This window comes from Bemisia tabaci, chromosome 8, assembly GCF_918797505.1.
Source record: "Bemisia tabaci chromosome 8, PGI_BMITA_v3".
NCBI lineage: Eukaryota > Metazoa > Arthropoda > Insecta > Hemiptera > Aleyrodidae > Bemisia > Bemisia tabaci.
The window spans coordinates 3,528,381-3,542,633 of NC_092800.1; the positions used below are offsets into that span (position 1 = coordinate 3,528,381).

General features: G+C 39.0%; 1 protein-coding gene across 7 annotated transcripts in view; it reads left to right on the plus strand.

The window, feature by feature from the left end:
* Nucleotides 1-14,253, plus strand: part of Septin4 (septin 4) — a 62,054-nt gene that overhangs the window by 31,837 nt on the left and 15,964 nt on the right. Inside the window, exon 1 of one of the 7 annotated variants that reach the window (XM_019045070.2) lies at nucleotides 13,053-13,071. The exons of the other annotated variants lie outside the window; for them this stretch is intronic. The gene's annotated coding sequence lies outside the window, so the exon portion shown is untranslated. Of the gene's footprint in view, nucleotides 1-13,052; nucleotides 13,072-14,253 lie in introns of those variants that run through there. 7 annotated transcript variants of the gene reach the window in all.

Here is a 14,253-nt window from a genome sequence, read left to right on the forward strand (position 1 = left end):
GAAAGAGGACTTTCAATTTTGACTGCATCTGTTACTGAAAAATGTTTAATTTGGCATTAGAGCGTTTCCTGGGCTCCCGCTTTGGTTTTCATCTTATCATATCCGTACAGTGTACACATGAACATATGTTTTTATCTGCTCTTAGAGTCTGTTCTCTTTCATGACTTGATTCATGAATGAAATGTTTTTAAGAATGAAGGATTTCTTCACCTCTCTTAATTTAAAAATCTAAATTTTCGTATATACTCCCATTTTCAAAATTCTCTGTAAAGACGTTAATAGCCTGTGACGTTGAACGTCTCAAAATATACTAACCAACTAACTAGTAGCAGTATGCATTTATTTTTGAGGGTTTTTTTGATCCTGTCATTTAAATGAGAAAAAAAAATGTGGACATAACATGTCCACAATTTGGACGATTTTGGACATATTCATGGTTGGACATTAAATCATGTGGACTTAATAAAGACTGGACTTAACGTTTAGTGGACATAAATATCGGTGGACATTTATTTAATGGACGAAAGGTAGGTGGACATAAAGTCCTGGAAGCCTCGGGTCATGCTGACGCACCAAAAAGAACCCAGAATTTTTTTTAAAAAAGTATATTATTTTAAAGGTAGGGTTTTTGGTCTGTTTCCTGTCTCGGGAAAATTAATGAAATTCTGAAAGGAGTCCCAATAATTAATTTTTAATAAAACAAATGTATTATTGTCTTTCATGTTAGTTTTCTCTGCTCTATCTACCTTCAGTTCTGTCAACAACTTCATGAAAACTTCAGAAAACTCCTCAAACGTTTCCAGCTTGTAAGCAAATGCTTTGCTCGATAATTTCAATGCGAATGGGTATCATGAGGTGCTTATTCTGAAAAGCTGCACTTGAGATTCCTCACAATAGACTAAGGAATCTGATGAATCATAGGTGATATTACTGCGCTGTTTATCCGGTGGGATGGTTGGTTTTATACGAACGTAAGGTTCAAGGTGATGAGCGCATTAGGAGCACTGGAGCGTGGAAAACGCATTAAGTAAATTAGGAAAATTAGGCGAGTCAAAATCTCTCCTAACAGCTTTGCGGCATTTCCTTGTCACTATCTTCGTGTAAAATGGAGATGTTGCATGTGTGAGGGATTCGCGATATGACCATTGATTCTAATGTAAAATTTGGCGAGAAACACGATAGTGCCACTGGTATTCCCTGAAATCAACTCCCAAGCTCAAAAAAAGCTCTCAAAATTGAGGGCGTAATGGAGGGGATATCCCACGCTATCCTGAGAGTCCACCGTTACATCGAGACAAACTCTCTATGCAAAGATTGGAAGCAAATACATTGACAGGGCTGCCACTTTATTTGAGGACTCTAAAACTGAAAACACGGCAACCCTGCTAATGTATTTGCTCCCTATCTTTGCATGGAGAGTTTGTCTTGGTGTAGAGGTAGACTCTCAGGATAGCGTGGGATGTTCCTCCATTACAGCTTTAACTTTGATAGCGTTTTTTGAGCTTGGGAGTTGATTTCAGAGAAAACATAGTGGCACTATCGTGTTTCTCGCGAACTTTTACATGAAAATCAATAGTCAAATCGCAAATTCCTCACACATGCAACATCTCCATTGCCTTTCTGTGCTCCAGAAAAAGTAGTGTAAAAAATACTCGTGCGAATCCGTCCAATCAAACTCAACCGGGAAGAGAAGGGGGGATTTAGATTTGCTACTCTCAACAATAACTCTACTAGTAAGCAACATTCCCAACGGTTTAGATTTCAGAATTTCTGACGCCCACGACTTAATTCGAAAATATTTAGATATGCGGAATGAGTCTATGATTTCCATGGATAAAAAACCTTCACTCACGAAGCCATTTTTGTCAATTGTGTACGTGTGCAGTAGAAATATTGGATTTTATTTCTTAAGGAAAGCTCTCTCTACTGCCCGAAAAAATAAGTTTTTTTAGAGAGATAGTTCATTTTCTATGCGATCAGAGGACACATATAGCATAGTTCGACAATCCTCAGCCTGATCAAACATGCCAAATCACTTAGCAGGGGTGCCAGTCAGGGAAAACCGGGAAATGTCAGGGAATTTTAAAAAGTCAGGTAAAACGGGGAAATTTCAGGGAAAATGACGAAAATTTCAGGGAAAATTTGTTAAATCACCTTTATTTGCTTTCTAAAATGAGTTTAAGGTTTCGAACAATAAATTTTGCCTGAAAACGATTTTCAATTATGCTCTCTTAACCATTCGTCAGATCTTCAATTGTCAGGGAATTTCACCAAAATGTGTCAAGGAAATCAGGGAAATGTCAGGGAATTTCATTTTCTAAATTCTGTGGCAACCCTTATTCAGTAACCTTTTATCTCGCAACATGGACCACTAAACAGGGTACGAATATAAGCTCTCTGATACATGGACTGCATTTTGCAATTAGGAACTGCAATTTCTAGCCCATCTATATGTATAAAAAAACTTAAGTCCACAGGGAAACTAATGGTTGATACGTCGTTCCTAAATTGAGCTATAAATTGAAGTTTTGAGTTGCAAAATGCAGTGTATGTCTTACCGTAGCACTCAATTTGATTTGCGAAAATTGCTTTTAGCGCTATTAATTAAAAAATCAACGATTTAAAATGAGAGCATACTAGAATCAACACTTTAAAATGAGAGCATACTGTCACCGCGTTTGAACACGCGCCTTCAGTTTTCCCGGGTAAATAATTTCTTCACCTAGGAGCACGTTGATTTGTATCTGTCGAAGGCAAATAGTCAAATCAGGCATTTTATTAAATGCCCAGGCCGGTAGTCAAATTTTGACAGTTTACGGAATTCTGGAAAATGGCGAGGAGTTCACGGGTTTTTAATATTTAGGGAAAAATAACTCTTCAAATCCGCAAACTCTCCTCGTTCCTTCCTTTTCACATGCCTCCAGTACATTTAAGTGTTAAAATTTTAAAAATTCTATGTTTAATGACGTTCCAAAAATTTCATGATAAATGTGCATTCAGGATCTTAAAATCGTTTAAAAAACTATTGTATGCTGCATATTTTTACAAAGAATTCTTTCCCACCGGAGCAACGAATTATTTTGTCTAAAATTGTGGTAAAAAATTAAAATTTCAATCTAAGTAAGAATATATTTGCCTAGGGATTTTATACAATGCCTGATTTGACTATTTGCCTTCGACATAGACATATTCATTTCACCGTGCTGTTTTCCTCCGCTGAAGGAAGGACCTTCAAAATTCATGGTGGTGTCGAGGTCCGTGCGTTTGCAGACAATTTGGACTCACTACTGTTTTGTAGGAAATGACGTCAATTTCTGCGCACTTACTGCTTTCCGACATACCTTGAACTATGCCAGTAGTCCAAATTCTGCTGTTCTATCCGTCTATTCGAGAATCGATACTTCAAAATATGAGCATTATTTCGCCGCGTTTTACTAAACCCCTTCAATTTTTACGAATAGGCAATTTCTTGACCTAGGAGAACGTTGATTTGTATCATCGCACCGTGTTGAAACAGCATAGTGTCCTGCGTTTGAATTTCACTTTAATTTTCACGAGTATAGGCAATTTCTCGGCCTTAGAGCACGTTGATTGGTATTATTTTGCTGCAACTGAACGGACGATACAGTGCATTTTATGATAGTGTCCAGCTCTATGTTTTGTATATCGCGATACATACTTATGAAACAATTATTATTTTTGTCAAAAAATTGACTAAACACTTGTTTCAGCATCCAATGCGGAGATAATTTTGAGGTTTGAGGGTTGGAGCCTTAAAAACTGAAGTTTCCACCAAAGATTGGCGGAATTGACCCCTTGACAAGGCATACGTATTTGAACATTCTGATGGATGTATTCTTTTCAAAATTTCACGTAGAACACAATTCACGCAACGGAAATTACTGAAACCAAAACCAACTCCAAACCAAGAAATTAATGATTTTATGTAGCGCTGGTTACGAAATGGTTTAGGCTGGTTAGGAAATATCGATAATAATAGGTCATTCACGCCTCGCCACTGGTTGCTAAACTTCAATCTGCCACTTTTTGTAGTAGGTCCAGTGGTGTGGCGTGTTTTGTGACTTATCGATTGATCTGCCATTTAAACCTACGGAAAAGGATCAAGAAAGAGAATAATCGACTCTTCACCATAGCTTCAAATGGGGAAATATCGATAATAGGTCATTCACACCTCGCCACTGGTTGTTAAACTTCGATCCGTCACACTCCGTAGTATGAGGGTGGTTTCACGATAACTGGAATAGTTTTGTCGCCGTAACAGAAAACACATTTTTCGCTCAGATTTTTAGTAGTAATGATAATCACTTGAATTTTTTTGCATTTATAGACCCAGAGTTACGTGTTATAACGCTTTTCAAAGATTTATCGCTCTAATTTTCAATTTTAATGCATGAATGGCCGAAAATGTGCTGTCTGTTACGCTGACTTTTTACCGCGTAACAGACAGCACATTTTCGGAATTTACATATTATTAATTGAGAAGTAGAGCAATAAATCATTAGAAAGCGTTACAATACGTAACCCTTTGAAGATTAATGCGACAAAATTTGAGTGATTTTCATTTCTATTAAAAACATGACCGAAAAATGTGTTGTCTGTTACGGCGACAAAACTATTCGAGTTATCGTGAAACCACCCATGAGGCGGATCCCATTCAGTGTAAAATTTCCGAGAATTTAGATTACATTTTGCAATAAGGAACTGTACTATTTCTGGCTCTTCCGTAAAAGCACCTATCTGCATAGGGAAATCAATTGCATGTATGTTGTTTCTCAAGTGAGCCAAAAATAGTCATTCCTCATCGCAAAATGTGGTCCATGTAAACCGCGAGTTTACGCACACGTCCAGTTTCTTTGATGTGTCGAGTTAAGACTGTTTCCCGTTTACCAGGCTGTAAATATTCATTCATTACGCTTGCATGATTGGGTAAAGCAGACCAGACGCAAAGTACGCACTCGGTGTTACAAGTCGTTGTAACTTTTCTTCAAAACACATAGGGTGTTCAAAAAGAACCGGGACTGGTCCCGTAGTTTCTAAACTATAATAGGTATTGACATGATCTTAAAGTCATTTGAAAGATCAACTCATTATCTTTCGATTAAGACCAAGATCTGCTAAATCGGACAAACTTGGCATAACTTAGACAATTTTAGTCTTAATCGATAGATTATGAGTTGATCTTTCAAATGACTCCAAGATCGTGTCAATACCTATCATAGTTTGGAAACGACAGGACCAGTCCTTTTGGAACAGCCTATGTTAGATCTCTTTCCCGTTAGACGATTTCATATTTTTTTGCCGCTAGGCCACACTGTGCCGGGTCTCTAAAATGATTAACCTTTTTTATGATAGCTAAAAAAGGAGCATTATTACTAACGCCCAGCAACATGTGACGTTTGATCTCTGGGGACTGCTTTGACGACGACAGATTATTGCACGTATGGTCGTCTTTTAAGGGGCACCCACTCAGCCCCCCCCCCCCCTTCTCTAATTTATGCCCCCACGCTGATAATGGTAATTATCGTGGGTTCTGGATTTCTGGCGTGCTCGCAGCCGTGCTACTGAGCACGGACCGAATTTTGCGCTTCTTTATTGTTTCATCCGTTCGGAACAGGGGTTTGTCATGAGAATCAATTTCAGAAAGTTGCAAAATATACTGGAAAAAATTGGATTTACTACAACAAAGAAAACAGGTCCCTCAACGGTTTATTGTTGTGCTGAGGAACAATTTTCTGCGTCCAAGAAACCAAGTGTTTGTGACCGAATCGGTGAAAATGGACCTTACCTCCCTGGAGAATATTTCCTTTAATTTCTTACCAATGCGTGAAGGAAGAAGATCTAGAAATTTTGGAAAGCTCAAAAATCGTAAGAGATGCGAGTCCTGAAGTTTCAAGATAAAATTCTAAGGTTTTAGATTAACGCGGTGTAAGTTTAAAAAAAAAAGAAAATAAGGGAAATTTTTTCCTAGAAGATGAGGCCCCTTCTCACGAATCCAGTCACATTTTAGTTGCCTCGACTTAATTCTAAATGCATTATGAATTATGATGAGAAAGTTTTCGTCTTGACAACTGACATGTTATTTTGCAAAATAAATCAATTCCCCGACGCGAAGAGGTTTTTCATCAGCACAAATATATAAAGTATCAAAGAAACGGGGTTTTCGGATATAAAAAATCAAATTAAGTAGGGTTAATTTAAGTTGGCGATTAAAAAATTCCACGAGGCACAGCTAAGTTAGTTTTTGATTACCAACGGATTACTTTCACTCTTCAAATAGGAATTTTGCCGTGCTAGGGAAAAACGCAGTATGAACATTCGAGAGTTGCCAAATTTCCTTGCATAAAACGTTTGTTTTTAAGGAAAATTTTGAATATTCTTCCTTGAAATTTTCAGGGGCTTTAGGTGAAATTGTGAACAAAATTATCTGAAAAATTGGAAGGAAAACGTTCATAAGTTTAACAGGAAATTCGTTTTTTATCAAAGGAAATTTGGCAACGCCTGAAGGTTCATACGGCGTTTTTCCTTAGCACGGCAGAACAGGCCACACCGGTCACACTCGGATTATTCTGCTGTGATAAGAAGAAACGCCGTACGAGCCTTCAGACGTTTCCAAATTTCCTTTGACAAAACATTTATTTGCGGGAAAATTCGCAAAGTATTTATCCTTCAATTTTCTAGTGAATTATGCTCGTAATTTGATCTAAAATATCAGAAAATTTCAAGAAAAAATAAGCGTAACTTTTCTCAAAAATAAATAGTTTATCGGGGGAGATTTAGCAACGTCTGAAGGCTCTTACGGCGTTTTTCCTTAGCACGGCAGTATCAAAGTTGATTTCCTTACACGCTCGCACTCGACGCACGGTGGGTCGAGTCAATTGGAGAGGTTGGACATGAAATTTTTTACTAGAACTGCAAATTTTGACGTTTATTTCGTCAGATTTCAAATTTTCAGGGTTGTTTTGAAAGTAAATTTCACGAAAAAACCAATGAAACCACTTTTAGAACCTCAAAGTTTTGTATAAACGGAGTTTTAAGCTTTTGAAGTTTCCAAATTTTGTCCGAGGTCTCCTATTAACTCGATCCACCGTGCGACGTGTTTCAGAAACGTGAATGAACAAATGGACGTATTTATGCTAAAAGGACTTATGTCTCGCGCAAACCCTATGCTTATACTTCCTTTTAGCATAAATCGTCGTTTCCAGCACGAAGGAACGTCACTCCATTCCAAGGTTGCCAAATCGACTCGAACAATTAATATATTTTACAAAAATGTACGTAAGCAATTTTTATCCAAAATCGTCTGCTCTCTGCTTAAAATCCAGAGAAAAATCAGGGAATTTTTCAGTCAGAAATGCCCAAGATTCTCTTGATTAATGGCAATTTGCGAGGGAAAGTTGGCAACATTGAAATGGAGTTACGTTCTCTCGTCCAGCTCCTCGATTGTTGAATCGATATCGAATGACCTTGATCGATATATAGCATTGTTAAGATAGGGATTTATCGATCAGAAGCATTCGATAACGATTCAACCATCGACCCGCAGGAGACGACGAAATACGTCCGAATGGCTCAACAACTTCCGCCACAATCTCTTCTCTAGATCAAAAATCACAAGGCCCGAATCCCAGAAGCACCATCGGTTGCGTGAATTTTGCGAGCTGTTAGAAAATTATTAGGCCCAATAAAGAAGGCCCAAGACCAGAGTATTTGTGCCATCGCCCCTCTGACATAAGAGCGTATGTCACCTCCACGTGAGTCCTGTTTTACGTATGAATCCATGCTTTTCGGGGCTCAGGCGGGAATCGAGATAAGTCCTTACTGCAGAGGAGCGACGGTTTGTGAGTTTTCAACAACTAAAATAGCACGTCAGTCGAGCCGGTTATCAAATCGGGTTCTGGCAATTGAACTTGTATCTCGGCTGTATCTCTCTAAGGAATACGCGGGATTGATTGAAATCGTCAAATGCAATTTCTATTTTCTTCTTTTTTTAAGCATCCTACGGAAAAAGATCATGTTTTAGATCACCATAACATCACAAATGTGCCTCTTATAAATTAGAGTTATTTTGAAAACTTAGACTGAAAGTTGGACCACATTTTGCAATTGGACGTATTTTATTTAAATCAAAAGGAACCTCATTCATTCTGACAAGAGCCCTGAGATCCATCAGAATACACGCATAAAAGGGCTCACGTCACACAGGATATTGTCCTTCTGACTTAGAGGCATCCAATCAGGAGCTAAAAATCCAGGCCTATCCAAGAAATCTCCTATCTGCATAAGAAAACTAATGGCACAAATGTTCCCTCTAAAATGAGCCAGAAACAGTTGTTCCAAATTGCAAAATCCAGTCAATTTAATATGTATACGAAGTTCCTCCATTAAAGTAACATTTAACTTTAAAGGTTCCTTAGTCAGTGAAATCTGAACCCAAGTTCATAGTAACTACTAATGGTTTTTATTCCAGCAGGGCCGGATTAAGGGAGTGGCCACATGGGCCGCGGCCCATGGCGGCAAATCTAAGAGGCGGCAAAAATTTGCAATTTTTTTAAGTGCAGGTATAAAAAAAATCGGATTTAGAAAAAAAAATTACAAACGAGAAAAGGCGACAAAATCTCTCATTTCCTGAGAGTATAGTAATTTCTAATTTTGTCGTCTCTGAGTGATACAAGAGACAGCATCTTTAATTAGTCGCGTTAAGAGAGAATTCAAACATGCAATTTGGCCCGGAACGGCGCGACTCAGAGGGAAATGATGACGGGGACTTGATATGAAAAGGAGGAGCCTTCAGCGCGGCGATCGGCATGTAACACATATTAGCGCCTACAAGACTGCACGAATACTTCACGCATTGCATCAAACACAGTGTGGTCAGCAGCGGTCGGCGTGAAACGCATAGCGCCTACAAGAATGCATGAATACTCCACGCATTGCGCCAAACACAGTGCGGTTAGCGTGAAACGCATAATGCCTACAAGACTGCGTGAATACTTCACGCATTGCGTCCAACACAGTGCGTTTAGCAGTGGTCGGCGTGAAACGCATAGCGCCTACAAGACTGTCGGAATACTTCACGCATTACGACAAACACGGTGCGGTCTGCGCGGCGCAGCGGCGGAAGTTAAAATCATTGAACCACATTTATGTTTGTTCTTTCATAATTTTTCCGTTCATTTCGTATGAATGGAAGACCTTGTCCACACAGAGGTAGGTTTACGAAACTTAACTTTCGCGCAAAGTTCTGTAAACTTATGCTAGTAGTGTTGACAGGGTTTTCCCAAAAAATGTGTTCAACACGAGTAAATGCGTCTTATGCACCCCTCCCCTGCTGGCACGTTCACTTGATGGTTTTTATCGAGTTTCAAAACGAATGAGAAGAGGGCGGCAAAATACAGGCGGCCCATGGGCGGCAAGTAGGTGAATCCGGCCCTGTATTCCAGAGAACTTTCTGCGCCCCTGGGGGCTGATTATTGAAATTCATAGACCCAGTGATAGACAAAGAAGACATAGGGAGTATGGAGCGATCCTATTGGTTGAACTGGGTGGCACTTATAGACTAAGGTAGAAAATGATGGACTATAGGGTCTCTAGTGAGTTGCCGTTAGTTCGTCTGTTACCTACCTTCTTCGTCTATTGCAACCACCCGCTTCCACCAATCTTTTCTCTCCGTATCACTTTTGTCTTCTTTTTCTATAGCTCTGTCTATAAATTTTAAAAATCGGTCCGCTGCTTGGAATAAATTGATTCAAAAGGAAACTTTTCCAAATTTGAGTGCTATCATATCGCACTGAAAAGTGAGTTATTACGATCATTTCAAAACAAATGACCAAAACCAAATTCCTATCCCGAAGGGAGAATAAGAAAATACTACATTTAGATCCCATACTAGCCCCTCCCAAACAAACCCCCATTTGAAAAAAAGCTCACCTATATTTTTGGGTTAGTCTCAACTAAAATTAGCTGCGTAATTTACTTGGGCCCTGTGCTCCTTCTGTTAAATAACGTCATTCATCAAGGAAACTTGGCGACGAAGCCCGAGTAAATATTAGTTTTACTGAGTGCAGGTGAAACGCGGGTGCCCTTCGGCGGAAGTTTGTCAAAACCTGGACTGATAACAGATTGACATTAGGAAATTAAACGAGAGGGCCCAGGAATAATGAAATGGAGCCTTCGGAAGTTCCTTTCTTCTGTTTCTTCTTCCTCCTCTTCTTCTTCTTCTTCTTCTTCTTCTTTGGTGCCTTGGGTCCCCGTTTGGAAGACTCAAATAGGAGCAGTTCGTTTTCGGCCTAACAACGGTGTCAACGTTTTTCAGTGATCGGTGCTTTCTCTTGTTCAAGTTTCTCTGCGCCCAGAGACACTCCATTTCATTTTTCATTTTGAATCGGTGGAATCTAGAGATTTTCCAATTCTTCTTAGGAACTGATATTGCGGTGATAATTATTGGGCTGTATTTTGTAATTAAGAACGGCAATTTTAGGCTTACATGCAAAAACACATGTGGCCATAGGGAACCAAGTGATACATACGTTGTTTTAAATGGAGCCAGATATTGTAGTAATTCATTTACCACTTTGAATCGGTGAAATTTCGTGACTCACCCCTTCGTCTCAGGAATTAATAGTGCGGTGATAATTGGACTACATTTTGTAATTAGGGACAATTAGGTTCATACGTTAAAATAGATATGTCTCTAGGAAAATAAATGATACATACGATGTTTTTTAACGGAGCCCAAAATTTTAGTCCTTAATTGTAAAATATGGTACAGTTGGACGAATACAGCCAGAATCAGCCTATCTACACCAGATGTTGCCCAATTTTCCCTCGTGCGCTAATTTTTTATAAGAAAATATGGCAGTATTCTGATTTGGCATTTTTTATTGTATGATTACAATCTGAGTGCAGTCCGCAGAAAATTTCAAGGCATCGATCATGTCGCTTATTTTTTCATAAAATAAATAAATAAATACATACATAAGTGAATAAGGAACTGAACAAAACCCGTGCGAAAATTTTTAATTTATAATAATACATTTTTAATTATTACAATTGGACGTATTTCTGCCAAACAGAACTATGTGCATTTAGACATGAGCCCTGAGACCCATAAAAATACATGCATAACAGGGCTCACGTCATAATGCACATAGTTCCGTTTAATAGAAATACGTCCAATTACTCGGGGGACCTCAATGAAAAGTTAGAAACAGATCACATTGAAGTTGGAAAAAGAAAGAATGGAAGAAAGAGATGCGCGTTGCAGTTTCGTTTTCAGCGCATTTTGCCCGTCACTGGATGTTGTCATCAATGTTAGTTCTGCAGGTGTAGAATCAGGATTAGGCGTGGAACGCTCCAAGAAATTCGAGCTGAGATGAAGATGAAAGTGAATTACTCTGAAAAAGCCGATTATACCAAAAAAGGGGTTCTCGAATATCCGAAGCAACATCCAACTCGCAAGTTTTGTATGAGTTTACGAGTGAAAGTATCCAAACCGTTTATATCACCGCTGCGCCACTAAATTTTTACTGCCACTATGAACGTCGTGTCTACGACTTGTTGCGCTTTTGGTTTTTGGTTGCATTTTTGTTGCGTTTTAAAAATAAGAGGTGTCAGGGTCAATGGGTCAGTTGCGCTGGTCTCAGAATCGTGTTTTGATGCTTGATTCTTTTACATCAGCTAAAAGTGATAAGATCTGCCTCAACAGCAACTTTCTACGGTCAATATTAAACGAGATATCGTGTTTAAAAAAATCGGTTTATGATGTCATTCACCGCGATAGTGACATTCTTGGTTTCTTCCTTCTTGCTTTATTCGTCAGGGAGACAAATATTTTCACTGGTTACTCAACGTGAAACTCGGATGAAAGCAAGGTGGCAGAAACTAAGGGTGTCACTATCGCGGTGGATGATGTCATAAACCGAGTTTTTCAAAGCACGATATCTCGGTTAATATTGAACGTAGAGGGTTGCTGTTTGGCCAGATCTTATTATTTTTAGCTAATCTATAATAATCAAGCCTCAAAACACGATTTTGAGACCAGCGCAATTGACCCATTTTTTATAGCATTTGTGAAACGTAGTGTGCTAGAGTCCACGCCAAATAAGCTTACGCCGTTTAGACTGCGGAAGAACTCTGACATCGTCTGACATCACTTTTACATGTAAAGTAAATGCGAGATGCAAGATGGTGGATCCTTTGTCGTAGTCTAGGAGTGCGTAAAAATTATTTGCAGCGTTGCCACAGTCATGGAATACCAAGAAATGTCAAGGAATTTTAAAAAGTCAGGGAAAACCTAGAAATGTCAGGAAAAATGACGAAAGTGTCAAGGATCAACTGTTGATTCACCTTCCCTGGAAAAAAAAGTCGCTTGGATCTAGAGTCCTTAATAACATTGACAAGAAAAAATACTCTTAACTAATCGGATTTTTCTTGACTCGAAGAGCCAAGCCTCTCAATTCAAGCGGATTTCCTTTTAATTCAAGCAGAAATCCGGTTGAATCAAGCTTATTTTTTCTTGTCAGTATTTTTAAGAGTCTGGACTCAAGATCCAAGCGACTTTTTCCCCCAGTGTTTATTGGCTTTTTAAAATGCATTTGACGTTTCGGACAACAAATTTAACCTGAAAACTATTTCAAATGATGTCTTTTTGGCCTCACGACATATCTTCAATTGCCAGGGGCTTTTACTCAAATGTGTGAGGGAAATCAGAAAAATGTGAGGGAATTGTATTTTCTAAATTTTGTGGCGACCCTGTATTTGGCGTGGACTCTATCAGGGAGTTGTTGGCTGGGAAAATGAAGGAAAACGATTTACGAAGCTCGCCAAGTCCAATATGCGCGTGGTTGAACATGAAAGCACGGATCCGGCAAGGAATTGCTGGGGAGCCCATCGAGCAGGGCTCATATCGAAGGCGTCAAAAGCACCCCCTCGTCGCCGCGAAAAAAGAGCCCGCTCCCAGCCCGAAACAGTTTTTACTGCCTCAAGTGCCCCCCTGCGGAATTGAAGTTTTCTCAAATTACCACCATCAAAACAAGAGAAAAACTTCGCAGAGTAAGTCTTGTCACTTTTCTCTCATTTTTCGGGCCGATAATGAAACTTTTCACGCTGAATTTCGGATTTGTTGAACTTTCTTCCACCCCCTGACGCTTCTGTGACAGAAAGCCCTATACTTTAACGTGCCAAAACAAGATGGACTGCATTTTGCAATTTGGAACTATAAATTCTGGCTCATCTGTAAAAACACTTATGCGCATAGGGAAATTAATGGCACATACATTGTTTACAAACCGGGCTAGAATTTATAGTTCCAGATTGCAAAATGTAGTCCAAATGACTTAACGCTTACCTCGACTCTTCCCTACATACTTTACAGTGGTGTAGCGTGCTTTTCAATATATCGATTGATCTGCCATTTAAGTCTATGGAAAAGAATCGAATATCAAGGTGTTCGCAACGAACACCTTAATCGATTCTTTACTACAGCTTCAAATGGAGAAATATCGATAATCGATCCTTCACGCCACGCCATTGGTATTTTATGAACGGTTCCTTACCATACCTACTTTCGTTAACTCTTTAAATGAGGGGCTTACGAGGCGCATAAGTGCAGTTTTCAAAATATCGAGATATTAATGATTTCAAGTAAAACTAGTCTTAAGCTGCTTCGACGGTTGCCAATGGACCACTAGACAAGGTACGAATTTAAGCATTCTGATTCATGTATCTTAACCAATTTCACGTAGAACACGATTCGCGCAGCGAAAATTACTGAAAACAACTCCTAACGAAGCTATTAACATTTTTTTTCTCATTGGTTACGAGGAATTTGAACTGCCCGCTCACAAGAAACTCAAAACTCTACTTGAGTCAAATCGCGCACTACAACGGTTTCATCAATCTTCTCAATCGAGCAATGTTCATTTCCACCATGTGTTTTTCAAACTATAAGTAATTTGCTATAGCTGAGCCAAAGTGTCAAGATTGAAGTTGCCAGATTTTTTTATTCGCAGAGACGTTCATGATAACGTTTATGAGCGATGTGAATCACGTAGAGCATTGAGTTTTCATGAGCGGGTGGTTTGAATTCACGCATCAAGAATCACTAAATAGCTTCGTAAGAAGTTGGTTTTTGTAATTTTCGTTGTGTGCATCGTGTTTTACGTGAAATTTTGGTTGAGAAACATGTATCAGAATGCTGAAATTCGTACCTTGTCTAGTGGTCCATTGTTGTGT